The sequence below is a fragment of the Desmodus rotundus genome, chromosome 6 (assembly GCF_022682495.2).
Source record: "Desmodus rotundus isolate HL8 chromosome 6, HLdesRot8A.1, whole genome shotgun sequence".
NCBI lineage: Eukaryota > Metazoa > Chordata > Mammalia > Chiroptera > Phyllostomidae > Desmodus > Desmodus rotundus.
In genome coordinates this window covers 145,378,939-145,398,617 of record NC_071392.1, presented here as the reverse complement: position 1 = coordinate 145,398,617, position 19,679 = coordinate 145,378,939, and the positions used below count along the sequence as shown (strand labels likewise).

Here is a 19,679-nt window from a genome sequence, read left to right as displayed (position 1 = left end):
GCTGGAAACAACCCAATTGTTCATCAACAGCAGAATGGATAAATAAACTGTAGTATGTTCCTAAGTGGAAAACTACACAGCAATGAGTATGAACCAACTGCAGCCTCATGCAACAACATGCAACGACACGGATGAATCTCACAAACCTACGTCAACAAGATGAAACCAAAACAAAGGGATCCGTGCTGTGCGATTTTACTCATAGCACGGTCGAAGCCGGGCAAAACTGTGTGTGGCACCAGCGGCTGACACAGCAACTGCCCTTGAAGAGTGAGCGCCTGGGAGGGGCACGAGGAGGCTCCAGGGATGCGGACAAGACTCAGCTTCCTCTCTGGGTACTGGTTACGCAGGTACGCTCACTTAGTGAGCATTCACCGAGCCACTTTCTGTTGTTTCATTTTGCGATAATAACTAGAGTTATATGATCAGTGTTCTTTTCTGTGTCTATGTGAGAGTTCAACCAAAATTTATTTCTTTTTAAAAGATAGCCTGGTTTGTTCTTCTCTGTGTGATGGAAGAGTGATAAACATCTTTATAAATACCCCAGCCCCAAACTAAATTTCAGAAAGTGTCAATTGGTAGGGATTCCGAAGAAGAAGGTACACTTTAAAATGGAGATTAAACTACATGTCCCTTCCGATCCTAAAATCCTACAAGTAACCTTTTGGGAAGTGGTAGAGAACCCAGTGTCCCACCCTCCTGGACTGCTTGCCCTAACTTTGGCCTTTCTCAAAAGAATGAAATGGGGCCATTAGAGAAGACCACCTTTCTGACTTCAGCTCATGAGCCTGCACCCCCTTTCACACTTCCCTGGCAACTCCTGCAAAGCAAGTAGGGGCCTCCTATAGGTTGAGAGAGTTTTTAAAAAGTGGGTGTGATAAAGAAATGCAGTGCTTTGGGGAAATTCAGACATTTAATAAAATCCCTAGCATTAGACCAGAAAACTAAGACCTGGATTTATAATAGCAAAGCCCTCCACTGTCTGAAGATTTCATACATATCCAGGCACTGGTTTTATGTACTTTTACATATTCACTCCTTTAATACTTAAAACACCCTACGAGATTGATACAAAGCTCCATAACTGTAAAGAGACTGAATCGCGTCCACCATCTGAGCCTCAGATCCAAGTCTGTACAGTGGGAATAAAATATCACGCCCACATAGCAGTGGTTATGGGAAGAGGCTCTGGAACAAGACTAGCAGGGTTCAAATCCCAGCTCATCTTACTATACTTACTAGGTGTGTAACCTCAGTAAAATATTTAACCTCTCTCTGCCTCAGGTTTCTTACCTGTAAAATGGGATTACTAATAGTTATCTACCTCACAGAATTATTATAAGGAGTAACGAAGATATGTGTGTATGGCATTTAGAACTGTGCATGGCACATAGTAAGTCTTTGATCAATGGTATTTGCTAATATTATTTTACATTATTTTATTCATATGCCTACTCTTCATAAGCACCACAAGACGTTATATATTCAGCTAGATAATTTTTAGTGGGACAAAACTGTCAATAATTCCTCTCTACTGATTTAAGATCTCTCGGGGATCTTTCAGTCTAGACCCTTAGAACACAGAGGACATCTCAGTCATCTCAGGCTCCGCACTTCTCGAAAGGCAGGATCATATCTCTCTCGCTCATTGCTGCACCCTGAGGCGAACCACAACGCCTGGCATCTTCCAGACACTCAACAAATATTTGCACAATGTTTTACTAAATACTTCCCCAGCATTCCTACCTAATGTCCCCAGTTCGTACCCATCCAGAAAAGACCTGGTTATTTACAGAAATTTTTCTCCACCATAACAGCCACAGACATGTCTAATTTTTTACATTAAGAAACAATTTTATAAGGCAAATAAAATGTAACATATCTTTTCAAAAGGATTCACTGTGTGTTCCTTCACCAGTGCGTTTAAACTATGACTCAACACATTAAAATCTGACTTATCCTTACTTTTAAAGATCCGCCCATCCTAAAGTCAGATTCAGTAAGACTTTCATCCTTAGAACATAAACCTCCAATTCATTCCGCTGTTTATCCATTCATGCGTTCATCAAGTCTTTATTAAGCACCTTGGGTCTGTGTTTAGTGACCTCAGTTGTAAATAACAGAAACCTCAGCCAAACAGATCTTGAAACAAAAGAATGTAGAGCCCAGGACAGGAAGTCCACAGGCAGTAGTGCAGGCTTTGTGTTTGGTCTGATTCAGCAGCTCACTATGTCACCCAGGACCCAGACTCTTTCCGTCTGTCCACTCTGTCATCCTCGGTGTTGACCTCATTCAAATGCAACTGTTGCAGGCTGGGGCCAACCAGCCTAGCCTAGGTAGTTGGTTATCTACCCAATAGCCACACTCCCCAACGTCTTCCTTTGCTCAGCTTTGAGCACAGAGGCCCAGTTTTGCTCAGGTATCAGAATACTTCTTCAAATCCTCCTGAATGTAGGTGTTAATTATCTAAGCCAATCATGGTCATTCCATTTGTCTTCCTACAACTGTTCGAAGCAAGTACATGTAACAGGCCTTGGTGATGTTAGGGGAAGTCACCTGTGGCCCTTCTAGAAATGTTTCCCACACTCCTATAAAGGGACACAAGTCAGGAACTTGCCCCTTTTCCTACTTCTGGACACTCTCGTATTTCCGGTATGAGATGATTGCTGGAGCTGGTGTAACCATCCTGTCACCACACAGAAAGTGAGCAACACACAGTCTAGGAAGGGGGTGGGTATTTTTTGCCCCTGGAATTAATCAACCCTGGAACTGTCCTACCTCTAGACTCCTTGTTATATGATAAATTATAAAATAAAGCATATTCTTTAAGCTGATTTTAGCTGAGTCTATGAGAAAGCTACAAAGACTGTTAGCTACATAGTTATCACCATACAAACACACCCACTATAGGAAAGAAAAAGATCATCTCTCTGTAAGCATTTCTCTGAAAATAGAAAAAAATATTACCCAGTTGTCTCAACTTCTCTCCCTCCTCCCCGCAGTTCCTCTCAATTCTAATTGGCCTGTAGCTGGTCATCTGCCCGTTGTTGACCTAATCATAGGCAACAGGAATTGAATTACCCCAAATCCAATTAGACCCAGCCCTGGGATCTGAGACTGGGCTCGTCTATGTCTGAGTCAACTGGCTTCGTGGAAGAGGGGAGACTGCTGACCAAAACTGAGCTCTGTCAGGAGGAAGGGGTTAGGTAGTAGATGTGCACCCTGCACATTACCGTATGTATAATGTGTACTGGACTTGGGGCTCCCCAATGACAGGAAATACTCAGAACAGTTCTGTTTCAGTGGTCAAGTCTGTATCTTTCTTTGGGGCCCTATTTTTGGCAACTCAAAATCTCTTAAGTCTAAGCCAAGTCACTGTATTTCTAACAACTCTACTTGGGCTCAGGTCCAAATGTGGATTTTGCTAACAGAGATCTTATCTAAAGTAAGGTCGAAGCAGGTTTATTCCTACCTCCCACTAACTTTGCAGAGCTGTAGAAACGATTGGTAAGCACACTGGTATATTCAGGAGTACTAACTTGCTTCCAGGCACATTTCTGATAGTCTCATTTCCCACACTCTCATTTCCCACCGAACTTTTCTGAACCTAAGTCATCAGACTTCCTGGAGCCTCACGAACCGTTCCCCAAATTGGAACGAGCTTTCCTCCTTTGGAGGCGGTATGACATAGTGGTTAAGATGGGGTCCAAATCCAAATCCATGTTCATCCACTAACTAGGTGGTCCTTGGAGAAGGTGCTTAACCTCTCCATGCCTTAACGTCCTCACCATAAAATGTGAATGATAACCTTAGCTCCTACCTCCAGCGTCATGAAAGTATTAAATTAATCATTGCATGGGAAGAGCTAAGCACAGTACCTGGGAAGTAAATGTTCTCTCAATAAATACTAGCTGTTCCTATGTTTTTCTCTTCATTTCTGTCTTTCTTTTCTCTCTTATTGCATCATCACAGAGCTACAGCATCACCATTAGCAGAGCTAATTGACTGGCTGGTTGGGTGTTGTCAATCAAATAGCTTGAATTTTTTTTCTCATTTGGATGGACAAATACACTCTTTGGTATAATAGTTATCATGGTCAATTAGGCGGCCAATGCCTTATCCATTAGGCGACTGGGGCTATCATGGTCAATTAAAAAAAATAACATTTATATAGTAATTCTCTCCATCCTGAGCTTTCTCGGAGGTCATGGGACTGACCTTTTGGAACCGGGTCTCTGGAGTCAAGGTGGCTTCCTTTCCTTTGGGCTGCTTTCCTGGCTTTGAGCCAGTTCCTCTCCATAGCTCAGAAAGCCTAAGCTCCAACAATGCCTTGGGGACCCAACTTCATTGACTCACAAAATCAAAATATACAAATTCCCTTTTAAACTATGATATATAACTGGGAGAATATTGCCTCTCCACTGCATTAGGACCCGCCCTATTACCTTATGGAATTACCCACAGTGGCAGAAATCCATTCACCTGATCCACTGACACCCTGGGGGCAGCTCAGATAGCATAAAGCCAATTGATAGATGTATATTTGATATATATTTTATGCCTGGAATTTATGTCTTCTGCATGTTTCATTTGCCATTCTTACTCACTTTATGCCACAGGAGAACTAGGGAAATTTCGAGTGGGGCTGAGAAGGAAATGGCATGAAAAAACAGGGTGGAAATCAAAACAGCAATTTTTCTTCCTGATCTGAAACCTGACACCTGAGCATCCTGATCAGCTCTAAAACAAAGAGGAAGTGTTCCCTCCCCTCCTTCTCCCAGGAACAGGTTATGTGAAGAGGAGCTAAATCTGGAAGGACAGGAAAATGCTTTCCCTGCAAACTAGCAGCAGAGCCAGGTCCCCATTACAAAACGGGGGGGGGGGGGGGGGGGGGCGGGAAACCAAAGATACAAACAATAGCAGAGCTGAAGGTCTTCATTTTATTCTATACAGTTACCGAGACCCTGCCACATATTCCGGCTCATGCCACTCTCAAGGTGGTCAAGACTGATATTTCCAGCCCCGTGTTTCTGATGCTCCAGGGAGGAGAATGACCTGCCTGAGATCACGGCTTGTGGCAAAATTGGACTCAGATCCGGCCTTCCACCTCTCTAGTGTGTGCACAAACAATGAAGCGGAAGCTCCTATGAATAGGAGAGAATCCATCATCACGCGCCTCATTCAAAGCTCTACTATGTGTCCTACATTTTCCAATAGCTTAATTGAAACAAAAAGAATTTATACCAATTTATAATAACAGCTTACACACACACACACACACACACTGTAATCCAATCCTCACAGTAACCCTGTGAAAGTAACGCAAGGGGGCCTGACTCCAGGAACTGTGCTCTTAACCACTCCGCACACTGCTTTTCCATCAATGCAAGAATGGAGGAATGCGAGTCTATACCTAAAAGATAAAGTTGGCAACAAGGCCAGGTCTCCATTGGCTCAATGAGGATAGGGCCTAGGGAGAGGCAAAATCAACTGACCCAGTCCCCTTGATCAATTTCTTTGGTCTCACTGGCTGCTACACTACCTCCACTGGCCTTGGCTACCCGGGATGGCAACAGTCCAGTGCCCAGCACTAATTACTCAGCACACAGCTCTACACCAGGCCCTGGTAATTCAGTGTGGACAAGATAATGCATAGTCCTCCTCCTCATGGAGCTTACAGCCTGAAGGGTAAACAGATACTAAGCCAGTAACGATGAAAGTAATGAGGCAGCTAGCCTGTTCCACAGACTGCCTATTGGAAGAAATTGAAGAAGTGATGTCTTCTGGCCCACCCAGTCTCCTCTCCAATCTCTCCTGTAGATAGACATGCAGCCTCTGCTGGAATCCTCGAGTCCAGGAAGCTCCCTCTTCCAACAGAAGTGCATTCCAGTTTCATCATAAAGCTTTTCCGCTACTGAACACACATCTTCTGCCCTACCACATTGTTCCAAATACGTCCTCTGCACCCGCAGAATAGGATCTAGCCCTCCTCACCATAGGAGTCCTGCAACACGACTGCGGGCAGCTTCACGTGACCCTCGAGTTTTCTCCTTTTGAGACTAAATTTCTCCTCTTCCCCTCAAACATTATTCTTAGGCCATGGCTCTCTAAATTCTCCCCCACTATACCTAGTAGGATGCTACTGAGTTTGCCAATGACTAACATAAAAAACTTGAAAGACTTCTTTAAAGGTAGTTGGACCAATAGGGTAAAGCAGAACTATGGTCTACCTTGAGCAGGACCCTGTCCTCCCATTGGCTACCGCATTCACAATTTTACTGTTAATACTGATCACGGATAATTGGCTTGTGTTGCACTCAGTTACTTGCCCACATTTCGAAGACGAAGTTATCGAAGTCAGTTCTCTACCAAACCTCTGCTTGGGCAATAGATACTTTTAAATTACATACAGAGGTTTCCATTGGCTTCTGTTAAATTTAATCTTGGTGAAACTCAGATGGCATCTTCGTCCTTGTTGAATAAGCAACCCAGTCTTAGCTTCACAAAAAATGATTTTCATAAGAAATGTATTAAGACTAAGCACTTCATGAGTTGAGTAGTCTTTGCTGAAGATTCCAGAGTAATGAAGCGGGATCCCATAATACAGCACTTCATATGAAACCCCTCTTCTCTGAAGCCTCTCCCTCCCCTCCCCACCAGCTCTGGGCCCCAGCTTCCCTCTCCCAGGTCCCAGCCTTTGTAACTGCTGTCCACCTGATCCTTCTCCCCCATCTCAACTACAGCCAAATCTCTCTCCTCTATTGAGAAAGCAACCCATTCACCCCTCACTCCAACCAGCAAATTTGTTATCTCAATACACACACCCGGAAAATAAAATTAAATTTAAAATGTCCCTTTCTGTAACAGGCCTACGCACCTGAGAAGTGAATGAATGTAGAGAGACAGTAATCAGTACTCAGAAAACACTCATGAAGCACACACTATGGGCCAGGCACTGAGCTCCTTGAGGGACACAGTGATGCGCAACATCAGACACAATCCCTGACTTCACGGCACCCACCGTCTCAGAGAGACAGCCACCAACGAAGCACACAGCCGATGCACATCACAGGCAAAGCAAGCGCTGTGAGGAAAGGCCTCAGCATGTAATGGAGGGTTTGGGGTCGTCGGCGGGTCTGGAAGGGGTTCTCTTAGGGAGGAGTGGTAAATGTGCTGAGAGGAAGGAAGGGGAAGGACTAACAAGAGCATTCGCTGTGGCTCTCCACTTACAGTGCTGAAAAACGGGAAACCACATAAATGTCCACGGAAAAGAATCAGTTGTGGCACATCCACGTGACGGACTATTAGCAATCGATTAAGAACTATGTTTTTGATGCTAAAATGTTACAGAGACTTAAAACCGTGCAAACCAACCTAACCTTAAAAATATTAATGTACTGAGAATCCACAGTACATTAGACAAATTCATTCATTCCAGGAATTGAAAACTATCTCAATCTTAAAAACCCATTAATAAAATTCATCACATAAACAGGTCAAAGGAGAAAAATAGGATTACCAAGAAAATTGTCAAAAGCATTTGATTAAAATTCAAATCCACTGCACACTTCAAAAAGAAAAACCTTACTTTTTGAAAAAGGGCATACATATTCGTCAAAATTAAGAATCATGCTAACTAGTGAAACACCAGAAGGATCCCCACTGACATCAGCAATGTGACATGGGGCAGTCGTTTGTATTTGCTACTCGACGTTGTTCTAAAAGTGTCAGCCAGTGCACGTAAAATTAACAAAATGAGAGATACAACTGTTGGAAAGTGAGTACACAATTATCATTATTGGCATATGATGTGATTATACTTAGAAAACACAAAAGAAAAAAATAGAAGTAGAAAAGCCTAATAAAGTGGCCATTTATAAAAGAAACACACAAAAATCAATACTGTTCTTATAAACTAACAATAATCACTTACAGAATATAGAAGAAAAAATCTCATCCACACAAGTAAAAAATAGTAATTTTAAAGCTTTACTAAAACATGACATAAATACAACAAATTTAGTGTGACATATATAAAAATCGAAAAATGAAAGAATAAAATTACTAAAAAGTACAAACAAACAAACAATGAAGAGACAAAACTTGTTCTTGGATGAGAAGATTCAATATTGTAAAAATACCCATTCTCCTCAAGAAAACTATAAAAATCAATTCAATCCCTGTAAAATTTGAAAAATTATTACAAAAGTCACTTTTCAAGAAACTATTCACAAGCAAGTGAAAACAGCCCAGAAAATCTGAAGAAAAAGTAGCAATGAGGAGTGGTTTGTCTTAGGTTCTACATCTCTCTCTCAAATGTGTTATAAAGCTGTAAACTAAAATTTTCCATCTTAAAAAATAGATAAATGATACAGACACGATAGGACACAAGCAGACTCAGAAATGCATGCAAATGTGACATGTGACAAAGAAAACACTAGAGTGATTGTTGTTAGAAACCACAAAGCAGAATCTAAAGACTAGAACCGAAGCACAGGTCAGTGGTAAAGACGAAAGAATGAAAATGGACTAAACAATGAAATCGAAAGTTTGAAAGAAATAAACTAAAACCAAGCAGAAGGAAGGAAATAAATAGCAACACCTAATGCTTTGGAAGGAAGAAAAAGGTAAAACTAATAACTAAAAAGCTGGCTCTTTCCAGAAATCAACAAAACACTCATACCAGTAGCTCACTTAAGAAAAAAAAAGTGAGAGAAAACACAAATACACAAAATAAGAAATGGTAAAAGGTAAACAAAACTGAAAACACCATTAGAAAACATTTTGTATAATTTTAAGAAAGTACAACATCAAATTGATCCCAGTAGGTAAAGTTTGAACAGACCAATTTCCTAGAAGAAAAAAAAAAGAGAAAATTATGAAAGACCCACCACAAAACAAAATGATAAACACGGTAGCAGGCCTCAATGCTTTCACACGGAAACCGCACCTTCACGGGACACACAGCCCCAAAGCTGCTCCTTAACCTGCTCGAGAGAGGAGAAAACAGAGGCAGACGTCCTGCTCACTTTGCATCAGGCAAGGACAATGTTCATGCCTAGGGCTGGTGAAGACTGCACTCCGAACCACAGAGCAATCTCACTTGTAAACATGAATGCAAAAGTGCATGGAATTATAGCACATACAGCCAAATAGCCAGGTAAAATAATGCTCCAGCCCTGCGAGGAGAGTCCAGCATGAGCAGACTTATTAATATGATTCACCACGCGGATAAATCAAAAAGTAAAAGCATATGGACCATGTGCGGTGAGAAGGCCCTTGACAAAATTCAAATTTGTGTGAAATTTGCAAGACTGTGAATGAAGAAAAAATATTTTAAAAATTAAAATTAAGAAAACAACTGGCATCCCTGGCCTGTTCCTCTGGAAGACAAAGCGCAAGCCCTCAGGCAAAGAGACAATAGTAGCTGTTGCAGTGAACACACGGGTCTGGATGCAGGTGACCCCCAGGTGGGCAGAGGGGATCTGGAGAGGTAAGGGCAGGTGCTGCGTCAGGGAACAGACTACGGTAGCAAAGTATCGCCCCCCTAGACTACCTGCAAAATGTAAAGGAAAAGAAACAATATACCTCTTCACTGGAGAAACATGGCTGGATATTTTTACATGCATCGTGTAATTTAACCCTCCTCACCACCACCCAAGAAACAGATACGATCATCTCTTTCACAGACAAAAAGTTTGAGGAGCAGAGATGCTTAGTAGTTATTCAGAGGGAAGAGGTTGGTTTGATAGGCAAATTGTCTAGTCTACTCTCTCCCTCTAATTTCCTCATCAGGGATCTTCACCGGCCAAACCCCAAAGTAATGCAAAAGTCAGGGGAGGGCCAATGTGCCCCTGTCTCCCAGTGCAGAACAGGGCGGAGCACCTTCTGGGCTGTGGTCGCACTCTCAACAAGTATTAGCTGTGTCAAAGACTGCCATCAGCTTTCATTGGTGAAATGCCCTGCAATCAGACAGACTTTATTTTTCAGTCTAAAGATTGGCTTTTGTACTTAAATTTGAAGAACAAAGAGCAGCAGAGAAATGACACAGCTGGTGCCGTTTACCAATATCCCTGGAAACTGGCGAAATATTACAAACAAATCAACATCTGGGCAGAGGAGGGGGCTGGTAAAACGAGCAATATTGATTTCCCCTCCAAACATCACGTTAAAACCATTTTTAAAAGTAGTGCCAACAAGGAACATTTTTACTACGGGAATATCTTTTGGGGCTGTAGTCTTATTCGGAGAATATGCTCACTGCCCCGTATTATAGATGGTAAAGTTCACACTTAATGATTTGGTTGCATCTGTGACCCTAGAGCTGAAAATATAGATGAATGTAATTAACCTACTTCCAAAATTTAAAAAAAAAAATCTACTCTACCCTCTCCTAACTTGGGAACATATGGTGTCGGATTACGAGGTTGGCACCTGGTTGACTGCTGGGTCCATGTGTCGCATTCTAGCACAAACGGCAGAGGCGAAAAGCCTGCCCAGAGGAGTCGCCAGCCAAATTCAAAATGGGCAGCTCAAGCCACAGGCTCGGCCAGAAACTGCTGTTAACATCCTGGTGGAGGAAACAGAGCTCTCGGCACCGCCCCCGGAGCCCGGTCTCCCCTCTGGCCCCACAGCCCTTCCAAAACCGTGCAGAGAAGGACCCATGCGGTTGGTCTCTTCTGTGACGCACATTGTCACCACTCCTGGCAGTCTTTATCAGGAGGAGACCAAACTGGCCTCAACTCACCTTTGCAGCTGGCGCTCTTAAGCTCAGGCATTCTGAAGCAAGTAAATCCAACCAAACGGTTTCCATCCCAAGCTCCCAAATCCTGGCTTGTTCATACCGAGTGAAGAACATTCCCTTCCAACTAGTCTGAAGAAAGCAAGGGGAGCATCAGCAGCCTTCTGGCGTCACTTTTCGGTTCTTCTGTCCTGTCTTATCTCAGACCCCAACTCTATCTCTGTAAGTCAACTCCAACTGCTGATGCACCAGGTGCTAGTGAATATGGTCCTTCGCACCTGGTCCCCTAAGCTGCCCATTGCAACAGTGTACACCCCTGAATTAAATTATTTTATGCCTCTTTTTTGCTTGCTTTTTTGAAACGTGCCCACCCGTTTCAGGTTGAGTTATGGATAAAGAGGGCTTGGCCCACGTCTGGTGTGGGAATTAAGAACCGGATAGAGTTAGTACAGTCAGAAGAGAAGCAGCCTAGGGAAGGAGGCCGGAGTGGCAGAAGTGTGGCTGTCTCAGCTTCCCTGGGCCATCGCCTCACAAGCTGGAAAGTAAAGGACATCGGTGATATGGAGGAAAGGTCCCTAAAGGGGTTAAAAAATGGGTCTTTTCAACGAGCTAAAAGGATCCCTAAGACCAAAAAAGAAAAGACCCCTAGCAGGAAATGTACCCCTCCTACCCCTTACCTGTACGCACTATCTGGCCAGAACAAGATGTGGAATGGAAAACCATTTCCTTTCCCTGCCCCTGTCTAGGTGGTCGTGGGAGACATCTGCTGTTTCTGTCTGCCCAGAGTCTGTTTTCTGTCTCTTCTGTTAATAACACTCCCATTTCCTTAATGGAAGGTTTCTTTCCAACTCTAAATGATTGCGATGGGGCTGCCAATCCTAATACCTCCCCCGACCCCCATCACCACTGGCCACAGGGATAGCCCTCTGACCCAGGTAGGCGAGACAGTTCCTCGTTTTGCTGGCATAAGTGAATTAATCCCAAGAAGCGGGCATGTAACCCAAGCCAGGTCAATGAGAGCCTTCTCTGAGGTTCATATAAAACTGGAGTTCAGGGGAGAAAGCACTCTTCTCCCTCCAGAGTCACCAAGCGGGGACTATGCGAGGCTGGGGCTGCCGGTGCCACGCCCTCGGCTCTGCGGGGGGGGGGGGGGGGGGGGGGGGGGGGGGAGCCACTGCGCAGTCTGTAAGAAGAGGTCAGAGAGGTATGGGAAGGTATGGGGGAGAGAGACAAAGAGGGGGCAGGGGGAAATGAGTCAGCAGAGAGAGAAAGCAAAGAAAGATGGGAGAAAGGTCGGGGAGGAAGATAAGGGGAGAGGGACTGAAGAGCAGGGAGAGATGGATGAGACAGGGGAAGGCAGAGGGTTGGAGATGGACAGACAGGGGAGAGGTAGGTAGAGGTGGGTGAGAGGAAGGCAAAGGAGAAGAAAGGGAGCAAGTGCAACAGGGAGAGCGAGATGGAGGGAGAGAAACAGTGACCAGAAAGACTAAATATAGCAGGATGAGGGGGAGAGGGAGGAAGATGGAGAGAGAGGGATGAAGGGGGAGGTAGAGGAGTGACATAAGTGAGGGAGACAGGAAAGTAAAAATGGGGGTGAGAGAGACATGGGGACAGACAGATGTGAAGAGGGAGGTGGGGAGGAGTGAGGGAGGAATGAGAGACAAAGGGAAGGCAGAAACCTTTGAGGTTCCCCTTGAGGCCACTTGCATTCTTGTGTATTCTAGTTTATAACCAGGTTTGAGGTGGATCCCATTGCTTGTAACCAGGAGTGATGACCACTCTAATGCCCTTAATGGAGTCCAATCCCACTGCGGACTTGGCTTTGGTACAAAGCCCGAAGATGAACCAGAGGTTTCACTACCCACCTCAAGACATAATCACTCTTACAGTCTACCCAGCCGGTTTCCAGATTTCCAATATATGGAGAAAATGTAAGTTCCTTTCCCCTGCCTGCAGAGAGCATATAAAGATCTTCATTTCTTCCTTCCCGCTCCCCAATCTGGATCTGGCTATTAGAAACCAATCATCCACCAGAAATACAAAAGAAGCTACTTGGAGGTTAAAAGCGGCATTTAGGAGAAAATGATGTTGTACATCACACCAAAATTTAATATGGCCTTATGCAAAATAGTAATGTGTCTGGCAATGCAAAGATTCTTCTAAAGTAGGTTAATAACAATCCAATATTATTCTCCTTTAAAAAAATGAAAATGTATGTTTAAAAAAAAGCCTAAAGTAGTTGAATCTTGTACCCATTGATGGAGCTGATTTACATAGACAGCATTTAACATTCCATCATCATTATCCTATCAGTCTCCTGTCTGACGTGCAAGCCTAAAGACATTCAGTGTGCTTAGAGGGGGGGAAAAAAACCTATACCCACCAGCCAAAATGGTGGTGAATGACAAAATAAGAAAAAGGAAAAAAGAAGAATTTAGGCAGACAGATGAATATCAACTGGGATGAGAAAAAGACTGTCTCCCCCCGCCTCTCTGCACCAACATAGTAACCTAAAAGACTGAATAAAAGAAAGCGAAATAGTTAAGAGTAAAATGTGGTTATCAAGTGGGGAGAAGGGAAAAAGAAAGAGGAAACCTTACGGTAACAGGTGAGTCCGCCTCTGCTAGACTCAACCTGGAGTGTGCCGGCCTTGACTTAGACAGAAAGCAAAGGTAAATGAAACACAGCTTGCCCTTTACAGTCAGCTGTACGAATATTTTTGGATATTTTTTTCCTTTTAAAATGTTCAGTGAATTCAATTCTGATGAGAGGAACTGGAGAGGGTGCCGTGGGGAGACTCTTGTGTCTGTCTGTGCACAGTGTGGACACGGAAGCGAAGGGTCACGGGTCTGTGCATAGTCCTGTTGAGAGCCCCTTCCTGACCACGTACTTGGCTGTGGCCTTGCAAATCCTACAGCCTCCTGAGGGCCTCAGCCAGCATATCACGAAAGCCAGAGGGGTCAGAGGCAAAGGGAGCATGGGGCCTGTAAAACTGTTGACGCCCATCACCCGAACCACTAGGCAGGTCTGAAATGTATCTGGAGCCGCTGAGAAGAGCCACGGTCTCTCCCGTGTGTGCAGCCAGGGCGAGTGTGGGGAGGTGCGCTTTAAATCGGCTGAAAGACAGGGACATGGAGGCAGAGGGAGAAGAAAAAGAGAGACAATGGAGCATGAAAGGAAGGAGCAGGGAAGTAGGAAAAGAGAGGAAAGGAGACAATGATGAGAGAGAGAAAGAGGTGGTGGAAGGAAAATCAAAGTTTTCTTAGCCTCTGTTCACCTGGCTCCTAACCCTGGACACTTGGCCTGAGAACAGCCTTTCAAATCCGTGCTGCAAGCCTATGGGTAGCTGTCACACACACTAGCACCGCTCTCCCTGTCACACCCAGGGGCACATCAGACCCTCTTACACGGCATTCCGGACAGCCACCGCTTTTAAACAGGACTGCGCCACTGATGCGTAAGTGCCACCCCTACACCCTCACAAAGCCCTAATGTGCCCCCGGCAGCTGTCCACCCGACAGCAGGTCTTGCGTGGAATTGTTCCTGATGTGGCTGAATTTTATTTACAAGCAAAAGGGACAGAAGTCAATTAAACAGAATGTGATACCAAGAGAAATATGCAGAACTGCCCCCCACCCAAAATCGTTTTAAACTAACAACCTTGGGCCATGTCTCTTTCAGTCCCACCCCATAGTGTGACAAGGCTAAACCAGACAGCCCAGGTTCTCCCAGCCAGCAGTCTTGTCTACTAAAGAACAAAGATAAAGTAAAGTGACAGCTTTTGAATATTAATAGGGCATATCAGCAAGGGTGAGCAGCAAACAGTGGAAGTCATCCACAAGTTCTAAAAGCAGTTCCTAAAAGCCCGAATTCATCTCATCGTTCCCCACTTAAGAATTCCACTAAGAAAATGAACCTTTATTTCAAAAATAAACTTCTGAAACGATGAGAGATAAAAGCAGAGAAAGAAACACTGCCGCTCCACGGGGCCATCCTTCACTCATCTCCCCCCCTTGGGGCCCATCGCGATGCCAGGCACACTGTAGATGCCCAATAAGTGTTTGTGGCATGAGTGATGTGAAGAGAAAAGGCATGTTTTAAAATCAACCTCAGAACGGGAATGGGCTTTGAGAACAGGCCGGCCCCCATCAGGATCACAGAAGTGGGGAACCGAGTTTGAGGTCATCGTGCTCGGCTCCCGACATGACCTGCAGAATCTTTGGAGAGCTTTCTTTTCTACAGGAAAGCAGCAAAAAAGTTTTCTGGGGCACCGCATTTCTATCTGTTTTATACACTCAACCACCTAGTCACTTATTCCATCATTCGTTCATGAAATATTATTAAGTGCCAAGATGGATGGGGTGGGATCCCCTTAGACCTGCAGGTAGGGGAGGGCGGGTGTGAGCCTCGAAGACAAGGGCCCATATTCTGCCACCACCACAGGTAAAGCAACTTCAATATTAGTAGGTTGTTAATCTTTAGGAGCCTAATATTTCAAAATCATCACCAACAAATGTTCCTTCTCCATGCCTGACTCAAACACGATGGAATTTTAGGGCTCCCCACGTTCAGTTTTTCTCAAACTGGTGGTATTTCCTCCCCCAGGAGTTTATGGCTCCTAGTCAGAGCCAAAACCTGTGCTGGGCCATTTTTTATATCTAAACCTGCTGGTACTCCCAGGTGAGCATACAGGCAATGTCAATAAAGAGTTACAGGGGAGCTTTGGAGAAAAGGCACCGCCCTCTCTCATCCCAGATAGACGTTTCTAATGGACCTAATTTGGCCACTAAGACACTATGTTCACTCGTTAATACAGTCATTCATTCCTGTATTCATTCGAACCCTTTCTAAGCATTTACTAGGCACAGTAGTGATGCTGAGAAGTAGAATACAAGCAGTTGGGCTTCAGGTGAGTTAACTGGAGGCAGTCGCCCTCTCTGGTATCAGTTTCCTTGTCTCTAAAATGAGGAGGTTGGCCAAAGTCTCTAGGGTTCTTTTCACTTTTAAAAAAATTGCTCTTTTCCTGATTCTAATGCCTGATCTGCTTTGCCGGGCAGGGTTGCTACGAAGATGAAGTTAGAAAATGTGCATGAAAGTATTTTGAAAACTAGAAAGCGCTGCTCAAAACGTGAGACATTATGCTCATTGTTGTTGCCATAGCCCCGAAATCCTTAGAGGAAAGTTTTCAAAGGCCTGTTTGATAACATCCCACTGGGATCCTAAAGAGGAAAAGCTCTTCCTCAAGTCTCACCGGGATCCCTCCTGCTGCTGGGAAGTCCACAAGGTTGTTTCTGTACATGAGCAGCTTCTCACAGCCCAAGCTTTTCAGGGATTGCAACTGCCCCCAGGAAAAAAGAATGCCCCAGTCTTGAATGTAGTCCAAGCCCAGAAGGAGCAAGGCTATAATCAATCAGTGATGTCTGCTATGGGCATGGGATGAAGCAGCAGTCCCCAGCTGATTGACATTCCTACACTGGGATCTTTGGTGGCTACAACGTATGAGCCACAATTACGTGCCAGGAATTTTAATGTTCATCAAGAGTTATCTCATTTTTAGAGTAGGTACTCTCATTAATTCCACTTTACAAATGAGTCAACTGTGACCCATAGAGGCTGACTTGCCCAAGATCACACTGCTAGAATGTAGCACAGCCAGAATGAGAAACAAAGGCTGAGAGATCCCAAAGTCAGTAAACTTTATTACAACGTTACACTGAACTTGAGCTGGGGTCCTAAGACAGACAGTATGTGATAAGTAATCCAAAGGAACCTCCTCACATTTTTTCTTCAGTAATACATAAAATTAATATCACCTCAAGGTTATTGGCAGCCTCTGGCTTATCGTAGGAATTGAGCCTCTAAAGCAACATTCTGCAAACTTTTTTAATTGCACGCTCCATTAGTTAAAAATAAATTGTGTCATCCAATCCAATATGTAGATATCTATTCACATATTCATGTATTTATTTTCAAATTGCATACATATATCACAACACTAATGTATTAGATACATATTCAAACATATCAAAAATAAAAAATTTTAATGAGAAATTGATGCAAACACAAATTAGAATTTTCTCCCCAAACCCCAACGGGACTGTTGTGCCCAGTCACTGGGACACACATAGCCACTTCCTGTAAAACAGAGCAAAAATGATGTACTTTCCTTATTTTGTCTGTTTCCTCTCTGGGTTCATGTTCAGGGCTTATCTTGGGCAAAACATCCAAAACAGGACCCCTTCCTCTCCTCACCCTCCCTTGGATGCTCCACACCCCCTTTCCCAGGCTCCCAGACACACAGGAACTTTCGTCCCTTTCACACCCACTGCCCTAAGTCCCGCCTTTGAGCTCTTCTCCAGGACTGGCATCTCCTGCTGCTATGGCCAAAACCCAGGCGTTCATTTATTCTCACAACCAGCAAACACTCACTAAGCCCCTGCTATGTAGGTAGGCACTGTAGGAGCTTGCAGAATCCAAAGATGAACCAATACCAGGCCTACCCAGACTGGAAGGGAAATTAATGCACACACATAAGTTGTTACAATATTAAGCTGAGAGTGATAAAAGTTCACTGAAAGAGGCATCAGAGAGATGATTTCCAGGTGGAAGGATCAGGAGAATGTGTGTGAATAAGGAGACCATATGCATGGGTGGGACTCAGAAATGGCAGTGAGTGCACTACAGACTTGGGGGGAGTGGGGGGAAGGTAGTGGGAGAGAAGGCAAAGAGGTAGAACTTTCTACCAGAGGATGTGGGCAAGATAATAATCCAACAGGCAGAGAGCTGGTCCTGTTTTGTGGATGGTGGACTCCAGGCAGAAAAAACAAGGTTCACAAGAAAGTAAAAAAGAAAAAAAGACGAGAGTGGCCAGGGCAGGCGGTCTAGGGGGTGCAGAACTTGACGAGGCTAGAATGGTGGGCGTGGCCCACACCCAAAAGGCTCATGCGGGCAGAGTTAAGTCCTGGAGCGGAAAGGGTGCGGAGCAGTGGTAATCAGATTCCCCTTCCAGACAGACTGTCCCAGCTGCAGCGGACAGAGAGGACTGAAGGAAGGCAGGTAAGGGAGGGTCCATCACCCAGACACTTTCCTCTGGGACATCTTGGGGGTTACGAGACCTCTGCTCTGCAGAGCACTCTGAAGCCAGCCCACCATGGAGACTAACCACAGAACACAGACTGCAAAAACCTGGTGTAGGCCGGCGCACCTCTTTAGGGCCCGGTGACTTTGGGAAGATTTTCCAGCGCCTGGGCCCCTTATAGCCTGGGGTGGGTCTCCTCCTGGCAGGGCAGATTCTTCTCTTGGTCAATCAGAAGCTCAGAATCAGATTTCCCATTCGGTTCCCAAGGTGCTCCAGCCTGAGCTGACACGCTGCCTCTTTAAACACATTATGAAGATTATCAGCAATGTATCAAGGTGTCTTTGCAGAACGGTATAAACTTCGGCTGCACTACTTATTGCCATAAACCACACTTCCAGGTTTTTATTTATATGCGCATTAGTTCAATATGATTGGATCTGTAGGCAGCAGAGGGGATTGGGGTAATTTATATATATATCAATAAAGGTCTCCAGCCAGCCACTGGGTGCTCTAAGGGGAACAGTAGTTCCATTTAAAACATTAGGAACTGGAGAAATTGAAAATAACTCTCTATTTAGAGGCCAAGGATTAAGGCATTTTGCAGGGAAGGTCTCAGCCCAGCTAGGCTATGCTAAAAAGGCTGTTAAAATGTCATTTGGCTGATAGTTAAGCCACAGAATTTACCTTAACCCCTTCAATTCGATTGCCTTTTTCTGCGAAGCACTGAGCCTCACAGAGGGACAGCGCAGTGTGGTGGAAAGGTGGCCGGGTGTGTGGGCAGGTGTCTTTTTTGCCTCCAATGTCCATTTTCACTGTCTGCTGGGAGTGTCGCCTCAGCAAGCTCTGCTGAGGCCTTCCTGGAGCTTCTGCTCAAGGTTCCCTGCGGTCCCCAGGTGTGGAGTCCTCTCTGAACATACCGAAGCAATCTGACTTTCCCTCCCGAGATGCTGAGTCTTGACAAAGTGCCACAAGGACGAAGAACGATGGAAGCGAACTTATCCTGGTAGAGCTGCCCCGAGGAGACTCTCTGATAGTTCTCGCCACCTGCTGCAGTGGCGCTGCCCTGGCTCCTGGGAACTGTGTTCTCTCTTCCACTTTATGGACCATGAAGTAGCCCCCCCATGAGTTCTGCTTACGTTAGCCAGCGTTTCTGATGCCCACAACTAAGGAGCCGAAGTGAGCCACTCGGGGTCAGGAGCCCCAGATATTAGGCTTGGACCCTTTACAAACCAGCTGTGTGACCACTGACAAGTGACCTCTCTACTCGGGGCATGTTTCCTCATCTGTAAACTGAAGGTATTGGAAAAGGTCAATAGTTCTCCAACTTTAGGAATCTTGTTTAAAACAGAGATTCTGATCCCATCATTTCAGAGTGGGGCCCAGGCACCTGCTTTGTAACCAGCCCAGAATCTGTGCCCGACAAACTCTATGAGCCCATTTTCAAATGGTGCTCTCCAGGGTCCTCAGGTCTGGGGCAGGCCCACAACGATGGCCTCTGGGTGAGGGGAAAGTCGACGAAGGTGAGTGACCCTCCTGTTTCAACAAGGGCAGCTCTCCTTTTATGTTTTATACGTTGAGATTATACATCACATTTCCTCTGTAAAAAGGAATCTACCAATGGAAGAAAAAAATTAAAATCAGTGGCTAGAATCACAAGAGAATGTCCAAGGAGACTTACTGTTCTGATTGCATGGGGTGCCTCCTACAGGGCCTCCAAGGGGAAACAGATGCCAGCCCCTTTGGGGAACTGCCCACTGCATTCAGATAAAATTAACCTGGAACGAGAAACAAAAGCTGCCCTCAGTCCTGAAATCCTCTTCCTAACAAACCCATGAGCAGGAGTTTATTAGCCCACTGGTG

At 44.8% G+C, this 19,679-nt stretch overlaps 1 long non-coding RNA gene across 1 annotated transcript in view; it reads right to left on the bottom strand.

Annotated features, from left to right (window-relative positions):
* Nucleotides 1-19,501: 19,501 nt before the first annotated feature.
* The window catches only part of LOC123478348 (uncharacterized), a 112,805-nt gene continuing 112,627 nt past the window's right edge, over nt 19,502-19,679 (bottom strand). The window contains exon 5 of the long non-coding RNA XR_006653525.2: nt 19,502-19,594. This is a non-coding gene — a long non-coding RNA (uncharacterized lncRNA). The remainder of the gene's footprint in view (nt 19,595-19,679) is intronic.